We start from the raw sequence: 13,369 nt of genomic DNA on the forward strand, positions 1-13,369 counted from the left end.
TAATCAATCTTGTCCTTTGGATACGGGATCGTACAGTCCTCTGTTAGATATCATGCTGACAATCCTATGGAATGGTTAGTCAAGCATTTAGGTTTCTCGATCTCTGATTTATTCGACATAGAACTTAATCGAGCACATCAATTCAGTTCTGACCGGGCCCGACACATAAGTCAAATCAAATCATCGAGCGGCCGAGATATCGCTTTTACCTTCTTAGATAAAAGTTACAGATAAACTTCGACTTATATGCATTTACTTATTCATTAACCAATTATACACAACAATGCATTTTATAACACCGAGTTACTGATGCGTTTTCGCATTATCAATGTACAATCAATTAACAAATAACAAACCATATATCTAGGTTTTAAGACTATATGATATTATCGTCTTGTGATCACCCTTTTATATCATATTCCATAAGGTGATTCCAGCAAGTGCGGGTTTGTTCCAATGCTCAAAACCAGTTCATAAGCACTCATGAACGTTGCAGCAACCCTTTGCTATGTCTAACACCATTTAGACAATCTACACACCAATTCATGACAATCTTCATTCATATCTACTTCCAACATATGAACGATTGTGGATAATTTGAACAATTCGATTATTCCTAATAAACTCAATTATTCTGGAAGTCAAAACATGCAAAATGAAACAATAGTTAAACAATTAACATAAGATAGTAACATTACTTATAAATAAAACTCCTTTATTTAGTCATCAAATGTTAATTACATTTATCTATTACTTGTTTCTAATACTATCTAATCTATGCTAATATCATCCTTCAGCCCAATACTCCTAGCATGCTGCAAGTGCTTAACCCTACTCAGTCCCTTCATAAGCGGATCTGATGGGTTATCTTCCGATGATATCCTCTTCACTATGAGTTGTCCTTCTTCTACACGATGTCTAATGAAGTGAATTTTCTGTTGATATGTCGTGATCTACGATGATCCCTCGATTCCTTGGTCAAGGCAACCGCTCCTTCGTTATCACAGAAAATCTCCATGGGCTCCTTTATGGCAGGTACAACCCCAAGATCACCGATGAAGTTCTTCAGCCATATTGCCTCCTTCGACGCTTCGCTTTCTGCAATGTACTCTGATTCGCATGTTGAATCAGCTACGGTTTCTTGCTTGGAACTCTTCCATGTCACTGCTCCTCCATTCAGGGTAAAGACCCAGCCCGACTGCGAACGGTAGTTGTCCCTATCGGTCTGAAAGCTGGCGTCACTATACCCTCGCACCTTCAAGTCATCACTCCCTCCGAGGACTAAGAACCATTCCTTCGTCCTCCGAAGGTACTTAAGGATATTCTTCACCGCAATCCAATGGGCTCTGCCAGGGTTCCCTTGATATCTACTAACCATACTCAAAGCGAAGGCTACATCAGGGCGAGTACAAGTCATAGCGTACATGATTGAGCCAACTGCGGAAGCATATGGTACTCGACTCATTTCTGCTATTTCAGCTTCGGTACTCGGACTTTGAGTCTTACTCAACTTGGCATTACTTTGTATCGGTAATTCTCCCTTCTTCGAGTTTTCCATACTAAAACGTTTCAGTACCTTCTCTAAGTAAGTGTTCTGACTAAGTCTAATTAGTCTCTTACTTCTTTCTCTTACTATCCTTATTCCCAAAATGTAAGAAGCCTCTCCGAGGTCCTTCCTATGAGTAATATGTCATCGACATATAGAACGAGGAAGCTTACTATACTCCCACTGGCTTTGACATATACACATGATTCATCTTCGCTTCGTACAAATCCAAACTCTTTGACTTTCTCATCGAAGAAAAGATTCCATCTGCGAGACGCTTGCTTAAGTCCATAAATGGACTTCTCAAGATTACACACTCTATTCAGATGCTTCGGATCCACAAACCCCTCTGGCTGAGCCATGTAAACATCCTCAGCCAACTTTCCGTTAAGGAAAGCAGTCTTGACATCCATTTGCCAAATCTCATAATCATGAAATGCGGCAATAGCTAGCATCACTCTAATAGATTTTATCTTCGCAACTGGTAAGAAGGTCTCATCATAGTCAACTCCGTGTGTTTGAGTAAAGCCCTTCGCAACCAATCGCGCTTTATATGTGTGTACGTTTCCATCCACGTCGGTCTTCTTCTTGAAGATCCATTTGCACCCAACGGTCTTACGTCTGGACACATTATCAACCAAATTCCAAACTTGGTTATCATGCATGGATTGGATCTCGCTATCCATTGCCTCTTTCCATTTCGCAGACTCCGGGCCTGCCATGGCTTCCTTATAGCTATTAGGTTCATCAAGGTTTATTAGTGTACCATCACTAATATACGTGTCCCCTTCGGTAGTAATATGAAAACCATAAAACTGGGGTAGAACTCTAACTCTATTAGAACGTCTAAGAGGTAAGGATTCGTCGATCGGTTCAACTGGAGTTTCCTCCTCGGGTTGAGTGCCAGCGGTAGAGGTTCCTTCATCTATCGACTCTTGAATCTCTTCAAGTTCGATTTGCCTCCCACTGTCTCCTTGGTTTATGAGTTCTCGCTCTCGGAAAACTCCTCTTCTCGCAACGAAGACAACATTGTCCTTCGGTCTATAGAAGAGATATCCAAAGGATTTCTGCGGGTAGCCGATGAAAATACATCGCTCACTACGAGGTTCGAGCTTGTCGTGAGTATCTCATCTTACGAAAGCCTCGCAACCCCAAACCTTGATATGTGCTAACGAGGGAGCTTTCCCTGTCCACATCTCGTGAGGTGTTTTGGCAACCTTCTTAGTAGGGACTCGGTTAAGGATATGGGTGGCAGTCTCTAAGGCATACCCCCAGAAAGAGATAGGTAGTGAAGCACGACTCATCATAGAGCGAACCATATCCAATAAGGTTCGATTACGCCTTTCTGTCACACCATTCAACTGCGGTGTCCTAGGAGGCGTCAATTGTGAAACTATTCCACACTCCTTGAGATAATCATGGAATTCAAGACTTAGGTACTCTCCTCCTCGATCGGATCGAAGCATCTTGATTTTCCTGCCCAATTGATTCTCCACTTCATTCTTGAACTCTTTGAACTTTTCAAAGGTTTTTGACTTTTGCTTGATTAAATAGATATACCCATATCTACTATAGTCATCGGTAAAAGTCACGTAGAAGCGGTTCCCATCCTTCGTGGTTGATCTAAGTGGTCCACATACATCGGTATGTATTAGGTCCAATAGACCCTCACCCCTTTCACACGTACTCGTGAAGGGTGATTTAGTCATCTTTCCAAGCAAACAAGACTCGCATGTGTCATCTTCCCTAAGGTCGAATGACTGCAACACTCCATCCTTTTGGAGTTGGGCTATGCGTTTCTTGTTGACATGTCCAAGACGAGAATGCCACAAGGATGCTCTATCCATACTATTGGAAGAATCTATGTTCAAAACATCATTTCCTAAGTTATCAACAATCATAACAGTTTCATAAATTCCACTACATGGTATAGCTTCAAAGTAAAAGACACCATTTAGATAAGCCAAAATAGAACCATTCTCATTATTAAAAGAAAATCTAAAACCTTGTCTATATAAACCATGAAATGAAATGATGTTTCTAGCCATTTCTGGTGAATAGCAACAATTGTTCAAATCTAAACATAAATTATTCCTAAGCACTAAAGAATACACTCCAATATTGGTCACAGGCGACGATCTTTTGTTCCCCATGATTAGATTGATTCTTCCTTGCTCCACATCCCTACTTCTTCTTAGTCCCTGCACATTAGAACAAATGTGATAACCACAACCGGTATCAAGAACCCAAGAAATAGCATGATTAGAATCGTTAGATTTAATTGTGTATATACCTGCGAAAGATGGCTTGATCTTTCCTTCCTTGATGGCTTGCAGGTATTCTGGGCAGCTTCTCTTCCAATGTCCTATCTTGTGGCAGTGGTGGCACTCTACCTCCTTAGGGTTAGGGCAGGGCTTAGCGGGATCAACTTTGGTCCCACTAGAAGAGGCACCATCTCGGGCTTTAACCTTGCGATAGTTCTTAGACGAAGCCTTCCTCTTCTTTCCCTTTCCTTGACCAATAGCCAAGACAGGAGCAGCGGGTGGATTGGGAGTTGGTGCAACAGACTTGTCTTTGAAGTTGCTCTCAGCGACTCTCAAGAGACCTTGGAGTTTGCTTAGGGTGACCTCTTCTTTGTTCATGTGGTAGGTCATCCTAAATTGATTGTACATCGGAGGCAAAGAGTGAATCACCATGTCGATCGCCAAGTCTTCCCCAAAGTCAACATTTAACTTGCGAAGGCGGTCGACATACCTTTGCATCTTCTGCAGGTGCACGGTAAGAGACTCTCCATGACCCATCTTGGCGGAAATCATGTTAGTGAAAATCTCATAACGCTCTTGTCTCGCGTTTTGGTGGTATCTCTCCAATAAGTCTTGATGCATCTCGTACGAGTACATGTCCTCATAGGACTTTTGGAATTCGGAGTTCATGGTGGCTATCATCATGCAATGTACCTTCGTTGCATCGTGCTCATGAGTTTCAAAAGCGGTAATTTCAGTCGGAGTAGCGATTTCAGGGTTAATCTTCTCGAGCTTCTCATAGAGGACATACTCCTTATCCTCATAGCGAGCAATGGTGCGAATGTATCTTATCCATTCGCTAAAGTTCGTTCCATCGAAGGTGACCTTTTGGCAAGGGATCATCAACGTGAAAGAACTAGCAGCAACGTTGTTTGCGTTCGACATCTACAATTAGAAAAAGGACAAAGATAGATTAGAATATGAATCCCTAATTATCACCCAATAAGAAAAATTAGGGCTAGGATCCAACAACAACATTTACATATTAGAAAAGGGATGTCGTAATCTAACATGCAAATAAATTGAAGGTAAGTGAATGACAATTCACTAATTCTCCACCATAAGAATTAACTATAAGTCCTAAATGTATTGAGAATTCCTAGGTTCGGATGAGATTCATTGAAACTATTCAATGGCATGTTTAAATCTCGATATGCCCCTCTTGTTTGTGACTGGGATACCGAGGATCACAAAGCGGGTGTGAATTACCATGCAAATTCACATGGTGCCTTCATTGTAACGATCACTTATTCGATGTGCCGGTAAACCACACACGCTCCATCAAACTATGATAAACAATGAATCACCCTTTGCCACCTTTGCTTAGAACCAATTAGTGTGCCGGTAAACCACACACGCTCCACTAACTTCTTAGCAAGGGTGCAAAGTGTAATTTCATGGGATTGCATCAATTCACTTTTCCTAAAGTAACTAAGATTGGGAAATTTAAAATATGTGTAGTTACTTTGCATTACTTATTATACTTTTAATGAGAGGATGAGGTTGCCCTATCCTACCCGTTCGGTTAACGACCCTCCACCGATCAAGCAAGCGGTGGGTGTGAGTGTACACCCATTAAGCGCCATTTTATAGGCCGCAACCTTATACCCACCTTATAGATCGGCTTCGTGAATGAGGCATACTAATGGTAAGACTAGCATTTTAGTTATACATATATATATATATATATATATATATATATATATATATATATATATATATATATATTAATCTTGTAATATTATATTAGTATAGGGTTGTATTTTAAACATTTTAAAATCTAGGGTTTGAAATTTAAATTGTCTAAATTAAAACCTTTAATCACAAAATATAAATTTCAAAGCTTGAGGACAAGTTTTAAACATTTAAAACATGGAGGATCAAATAACAAATAATTTTAATTAACAATTAATTTCCTAATTATCTATATTTGATTTATTCAAGATTTCTTGCAAGATAATTACCAAATTAATCAAAATAATTAATTAATTATCATATAAGGAAATTAAATATTTTATTAGTTGATAAATATCTTTAATTAGATCAAGATAATAGTCATATATATATCAAAAAATCGGATTAGGATTGATCTAATATGATAAAGGTAAGTTTCCATAAGATAAGTATGGAAAAATCCCGAATCTGGCCTTTCCTGACGCTTGAACTCGTCGAGTTCCCAACTGGACTCGTCGAGTTAGGCCAACTCGTCGAGTCCACCATGGGACTCGTCGATTTTATGACTCAGAAACCCAAAATATGAATTTTGCAAACAAGTTTCAAACAAATAAGCAACAATTTAATGAAAACTAAGCTAGGCTCTGATACCACTGATGAGTTTTAGCCATAAGAACTTTCCTATGTGCGCATGCAAAACCCTAATGCTTGGATCTAGGCTTTCTAATTAAACATGCTTTGAATCCAAGACTTCTAATGACTATTTAGGTGTAATAACAATATTGAAACAGATCTAGAATCATACCTTTGAATTCCTTGTTGATCTTGTTGTCTTGGAGCTTCTAGAGTCACAATTGTCACTCCTCTAATGGCTTACAAACACCAAATAGCAAGGAGGATGATTTGGGAGAGAGGAGAGGGGAGGAATTCGGCCAGGGCTTCTCTACTTTTGGTGAAGTACCGATTTCCTTATGCCATACGGTCTATTTATACTTGTAGACTCCTTAAGGGTTACAACCTGAACCCTAATTGGATAATCATCTCTTAAAGTCATCCAAATCCATTCCTTAGATTACCCCTTGGACGATTTTGAAGCTATCCCAAGCTTCTAGAATCCGTCCAATACATATCTATATGGATTTACAGTCTAAAGTTTAACTATCAAACAATTGACAGTTTATACCCTCTTTTTTAATTAATCTCTTTAAGTCACCAAATTAATTCCAATTAATCCTATGACTTATATTAATCAAATAACAATATATTATTCTTTATATTATTCTCATAATATACTAATAATATTTACTCTCTCTTAATAAATCATCCTATCAAGTTGCTATGGTGAAGGCAACCCAAAAGGACCATGCACAACCGGGTCAAATATTTGCTTAATATAGTTGCAGCCTTAGACACTATTCCAACAGAATATCCAATGCAATACTAATAAAAAGAGCTAAAAATCTAAAATAAACTAATAAAAATAAGGAAATAAAATAAGCTATTAGTGACCAACTCGCCAAGTCGGAAGCTGGACTCGACGAGTTGGTGCTGGAATGAGAAAAACCTAATCTTAGGGTTTGCACACTATTTAAAGGACTTTTTGTTCCTCTCACAGCCTCCTAATCCCCCTGAGAGTTCCAGAAACCCTAACCTTTGTGTGAGACTTCATTATTGAGGAGATTGGCGTTTGGATGAGGAAATTGGTGGAGAGAGCTTGAGGAATTAAAGGCTTGCTACAAAGGAGTGGTGTACATCCGGGATCTACTTCAGTTGGAGCATATATTGGAGGTAATAATCTGTTGCTTGGGCTCTTTGGTATCTAGATCTAATATCATTTGAGATTTGGGGCATTTTTGGTATGATTAAGAGCTATTTCGAGTTAGAGGCTTAGATCTAAGGTTGCTACTTCAGATCTAGGCTTGTGATGGTCCATAATGTCATAAAGTTTCAGTCATTGAGTTGTTGGTGAAGCCCCTTTGTCCAAAACCCAAGCCCTAGTGTGTTTTGGGCCTATATCTCCATGGGTTCATGTAAAGTTTGCAACTTTATGTGAGGGTTAGATTGTAGAAGGGTGGATCTATGGATTTGAGCCTCTGCATGGCTTGAATAGATTCTGAATGGGTTGAGAACTGGAGAGACTCGGCGAGTCACATGGGTGTACTCGACGAGTTGTATGAACATGTGCATGGACTCGACGAGTTGGAAGAACAACTCGGCGAGTCTGTTGAAGATTGCCTTGGACTCGGAGAGCCTGCTCGCAGTACCCAGTCTCTCTTAGGTTAAAGCTTTGGATTAGGGAGTCGGTGGGCGACTCGATGAGTTGGACAGGATGGGACTCAGAGATCGTTGGACTCGGCGAGTCTTGGGGCGACTCGGCGAGTTAAGTTGTGATATGAGAGTTTTCTGGGTGTGGGAACTCGGCGAGTCGACGGGGTGACTCGGCGAGTAGAAGTCAACCAGGAAGGTTGAATTTGTCTGAGGACTTTGACTTTGACCAAGAGTTGACCAGTTTGACTTCCAAGGGTATTTTGGTAATTTTGGGTATTAATGGAATTGGTCCTTTGGTAGTGTTCTGTGGTGAAGATCGTGTCGGTGGTCGGAGCAACTTGGTGTTATCTTTCCAGTCGACAATTGCAGGTGAGTTATCCTCACTATATCGACAGGGTCTACGACATCAAGGCCGACTCTTTATCGGATGGAAATCCGGGTATTGTTTGTTATGTTATTGCTTTGCTAGATCCGCATCCTGGTATTTAGGATGGTGTTATGTTAGTGACCTTGTTAAGGTCGATACCTGGTATATAGGGTAAGGTTATGCTAGTGACCGGTTAGGTCGGAATCCTGGTTAGGATGTTTATATGCTATGTGATCTGTTAGACTGTTTTTCTGGTTAAGGATTTGTTATGTGATTAATTGATTTATGTGCACATGGTTGTTTGACGGGGGTTGGGTTGAGGTGGGTCCTGCTTTGTGCTATAGGCCAACATACCCAGGGCGGACCAGATAATCCCGAAGGCCAGCGAGCGGTTTGGATAGGCTGAAGGCCCCAAGAGGGCGGACCAGACGTGCCGAGGCTCGGAGAGTGGACCAGGTCGACTGAAGGCCCGGTGTGGGCAAACCAATCATTAATGTAGACTCAGAGAATGGACCAGGTGGATTGAAGGCCCGGTGCGGGCGGACCAATCACACTGTAGACTCGATATACATGGCTAGACTTAGAGGGTGGACCCGGTGGACTGAAGGTCCGGTGCGGCGGACCAGTCCCACAGTAGACCCGATGTGCATGGTTGTTCTATTTGTGATATGTTAAGAGTATGTGTATGCGTGGTTGGTATTTTGGGGGTAACTCGCTAAGCTTTCGGGCTTACAGTTCAGTGTTTTGTTTCAGGTACTTCAGGAGGTCGTGGCAAGGCGAAGGCGTGATCGTACCGCTCCTCATGTTTTATGATTTATGTGATATGGTTCTGAGGGATACTCTGATGTTTAAACTACTTTGAAAACAAATGTATGAACTTAATGGTTTTTGAATGAATTAAAATGTTTTAATTTGGCTCGAATTTTATGGTCGTTACATGCGAGCTTGCTAGTGTTCCACATGACTGTCTAGAATAGTCCATGGTTGTCATCCCTACTCTGCAGAATGACGAGACCATCATTTGGGTAAAGGTTTCACTTATTTTTCACCTGTCACCCTTATCTCACAATCTATATCATCTTTCGTCTCATCCTCAAACTTATCCTTCATCACACACCAACTATTTTGTCTACCCATGTTCTACCTAACATATTTGTAGATAAAAATTACATATACAGTTTAAACCATTTAAAAACATGTATAAAACATTCATTAAACATCCATCTCAAGTAAACAAACAATATATAAACACATAACACGTAATTCAGAGCATATACTTCATATCTATGTGTTAGAAGAAAGTAACTACACACTCACTTGATAAGACGATTGTCGGACAGCACTACGGCTCTTTAAGTACTATTTTTTTGATGTAATCGGGATATCTTCCAAAACCCAGGCTTCTCGCGGGCATAGTTTCGGCTTAAAACTCTTTTCTTCTCGGGATCTTCGGGGATTCGGGACTTAATTCGGGTGTCGGGGTGATACCGGGGCTTCGGGGGTGCTTCAAGAGGGCTAGAGAGGGTATCGGGAGTGAGAGAGTGAAGGAATTAGCAACCAAAATTGGCTGCCCTTCGATTTCTATTTATAGAGCCATTTTTCAGGATTCACGTCGTGAATCTCAAATACTCACGTCGTGAGTTCAGTCATCATCAGGTGCGTCATCGCAACTTGGGTCTGATAGGCTCTAGGAGACGTTATTAATGAGTTCACGTCGTGAACCCAGTGTTCACGTCGTGAACTCTGACACAGTGTTAGGGTTTGTGCCCCAAACTTTAGAAATTCATATCTTTCGCATACGAGCTCCGTTTTCGACGTTCATTATATGCACGCATAGGTGAGATTATGCTATACAACTCTCGTTTAGACCCCGTCGGCTAATTTTGACTTTATTTTTATTATATTATTTTTAGTAGGCCGGGACAGGAAAACTCCGTTAGAAATTCATAACTGCTTCATCTGACGTCCGTTTTCGTATGTCTTTTCACCGTTGCATTACTATCGACGAGATCTTCTATTCTCATTTAGATTGTTTCAGCTAGAAACCACTCGATCTCATATTCGAACTTTGGGCTGCATACTGCTAAGTTGGAACTTCGAAAAATCATAACTTCCTCATACGAAGTCAGATTTAGACGTTCTTTTTATGCATGCTCTCGGTTTAACGTATTATACGACTTTCATTTAGATTACTAAGACTAAATATCGCTCTATCATAAATTCACTATTTACGTCCTACGTCGTCGTGCCGAATCTATCGCGAAACTTCGACATGTCATAACTTATTCGTTATAACTCAGATTTCAGCGTTCTTTATATGTACAGAAACCTTGTGACATATACTACAACTTGGTTAAGATTATTTATTCTAAACACTCTTCTATCAAAAATTCATTTTTGATGCTTATCGTCTTTAAATTGACTAGCCCGGATCTACGGGCGTTACAGGATCTTTCAGCAACAACTTTGATTTTCCGCTATTAGAGACCTGTAAAGGCGATTTTGGAGCTTGATACTCATTCTTTTCATCTTTCTAAGTAATTGGTAGTTTCTTGATGTAATTATACTTTTGTGAATGTTATTTTGCTGCCATGAGTGACTAATTTCTCTATTTTGGTCAATCTTGGCTAAAACCTTTGAATGTTTGTGGGTTTTTGAAGGATTCATGCTTATTTATCATTTATCTTATGTTTATGATTGTAGTTCATATTTCTTATGCTTATGTAATACTTTGATCATAAGCTTGGTACTTGAATGAACAATTGTTGGTTTATTTCTTTGGTTTAGCATTGAATCATTGAATTTACTTAGAACAAGGGCTTTATGTGGTAGAAATCATCTCTAGCTTATGAATCATAACTCCTTTATGGATGTGTAAGCATTGACATCCTCTAGGAATTGAGGATTCCTTCATTCTTAAGGCTAATCAATTTTTTAGGTTCAATTGCTTCAATTGGATCCTTGATTTTGATTAAGAAGGTGTGTTGCGGGCTTCCCCAACCTCCATACTACCCATGAGAAATCTTAGCATATAATGCTTCATGATTGCTATAACCAATTTGAGATGAATGATAAGCTTCATATTGAATTCTAATGATAAACATACAAATGTTCATTGTGTTGAATTGCCTTGGTTAACCAATTCTCTCAAATATTTGAGCATCTAATCATCTTGCTTAATTGCAAGTTTTCTAGTTATTCAAGTCTTTTAGTTTTCAAGCAATCACAACACCCCTTTTTTGTTTAATTGTAGTTAGTTTATTTACACTAGTTCTATTGGATTGCATTGATGATTGAATACAATCATTTCCCCGATGATCGATACCCCTTTTTACCATTATATTATGTTTTATTTGCAAACAAATGATGTAATTTGCTTAGTGGACTTGACATCCCATCATATAGCCATGTGTACTTGTACATTTTAAAGTGTAAATATTTGGATAATTATGTATTGTTTTAGATGTAAAGTTTTTTGAACATTTTGAGTGGGGTTAATGAGAATCAAATTGTGATACCGTATACTTTTACCTAAATTCACACATAGTTCTAAATGTAAGAATATGCCTGAAAAGATTTGTAGAGTTGTTGTGATTGAAACTCTTTGTAATATGAACATATAATACTCCGTATTATTCAAATATCAAAGTATATTATTTTTATTGTCTTGATTTCAAATGGGTATATTCTAGAAACATAGCTGATTGAACATTGCTAAAATGATATATTTAAATAATCAGAACCTTGGTAATTACTTTGTTAAAAGAGATTAAACGAATATCATATTAATATAGTTTTCTATAGATATTTCATACATAAATTTAATTATATACACATAAAAAATATGTTAACATATCAATGGAACGGAACTTATCTAGTTCATTTTAATTTACATAAAAACAATCAATTACGACTATAAGAATTAAAACGTACTAAACAACTAAACAAGTTGTTAGAGCTCAAATGTGATACACCCAAAATATTACAGTGTTCTACAATTTATTCCACATGTGATAGGTCTTGGGAAGTCTTTGGCATGAGTAGTCCACATGATAAGATAATTAAGATTTACCTTTTGTTAGATTGACAGAGTATAAACAATAGAATTTTGAAATAGGATAAATAATATATATGGTGAACCTAGGATACGGTGACCAAGTTCACAATGAGTCTCAAAGCGTTAATTTGATGGTTGGAATGATTTGCATCCCCACCATTATCAAGAGTGAAGAAGAGCGAATGAAACCTACATTTATTTTCCTTGGTCTCATCAATCACCAAAAGCAACACAATGTGTGTCTTTAAATGATTGTGATGAACTGTCTACAGCCCATCTCAAATAATGAAGATGTACACGTGAGAATGACTTGCATTTCATTAAATATGAGTTGGTTTGGTCTTTGAATTTTCGTATTAAGTTTTAGGATTCTTGAGGACCCATGATCTTTTACATAATTGTGCATGAATTGTACACCCAATAATGTTGTTTTGACCGGTTTATGAAAGGTACATATGTACTACAATGTTCATGAACCATTGCTTCATACCTCCACCATAATAATCTTTTGGTTGCATAAGGATGAACTTGATTATAATGTTATTGATTAAAAAAATACATATTGCCCACAAAATACTACAAATTGATGATATTATTTATGAGAAGCAATAAGTTTGTCAATTATTCCATGCCATGTATCCTAAGGATGGAGGGAGTCGTTCTCCTTCATCAATTGAATCTACTTGTCATATAGACGTCATATCAGTTTTTCTTTTTTATCTTACTTTCATTTTTATCAACACATAATACAAATAATTTATCTTTCTCAACCTATTTGTAATGTATAAGTATTGAAGCATATAGTTAGGGGTGTCCGTTGATTTTGAAGGCCCTATGCGGAAATTAAAATCAAGTATTTAAAACTTCAAATTGGCAACGAATAAAGGCAGATTAACAATGGATAGTGACAGATTACCGAAGGGATTGTGACAAAGTAACAACAAATTAGTTACGGAGTAGCGACATAATAGTGACGAAACGCGACAAACGAGACAAATAAAAATTTTAGGCCCCTAACGACAGGGGTTTTCTGCAGTCGCACACTCCACATGTGCTCAGGGCGGGCCCTGCATGTGGAGCAAGTTGAGAGAGAAATAGATGAATGAGTCAGCGTGAAGCCAACCTAACCTAATCTATTAAAAACGACATCTATT

Source organism: Lactuca serriola, chromosome 9 (genome assembly GCF_051521515.1).
Source record: "Lactuca serriola cultivar US96UC23 chromosome 9, Lser_US96UC23_V15, whole genome shotgun sequence".
Classification (NCBI taxonomy): domain Eukaryota; kingdom Viridiplantae; phylum Streptophyta; class Magnoliopsida; order Asterales; family Asteraceae; genus Lactuca; species Lactuca serriola.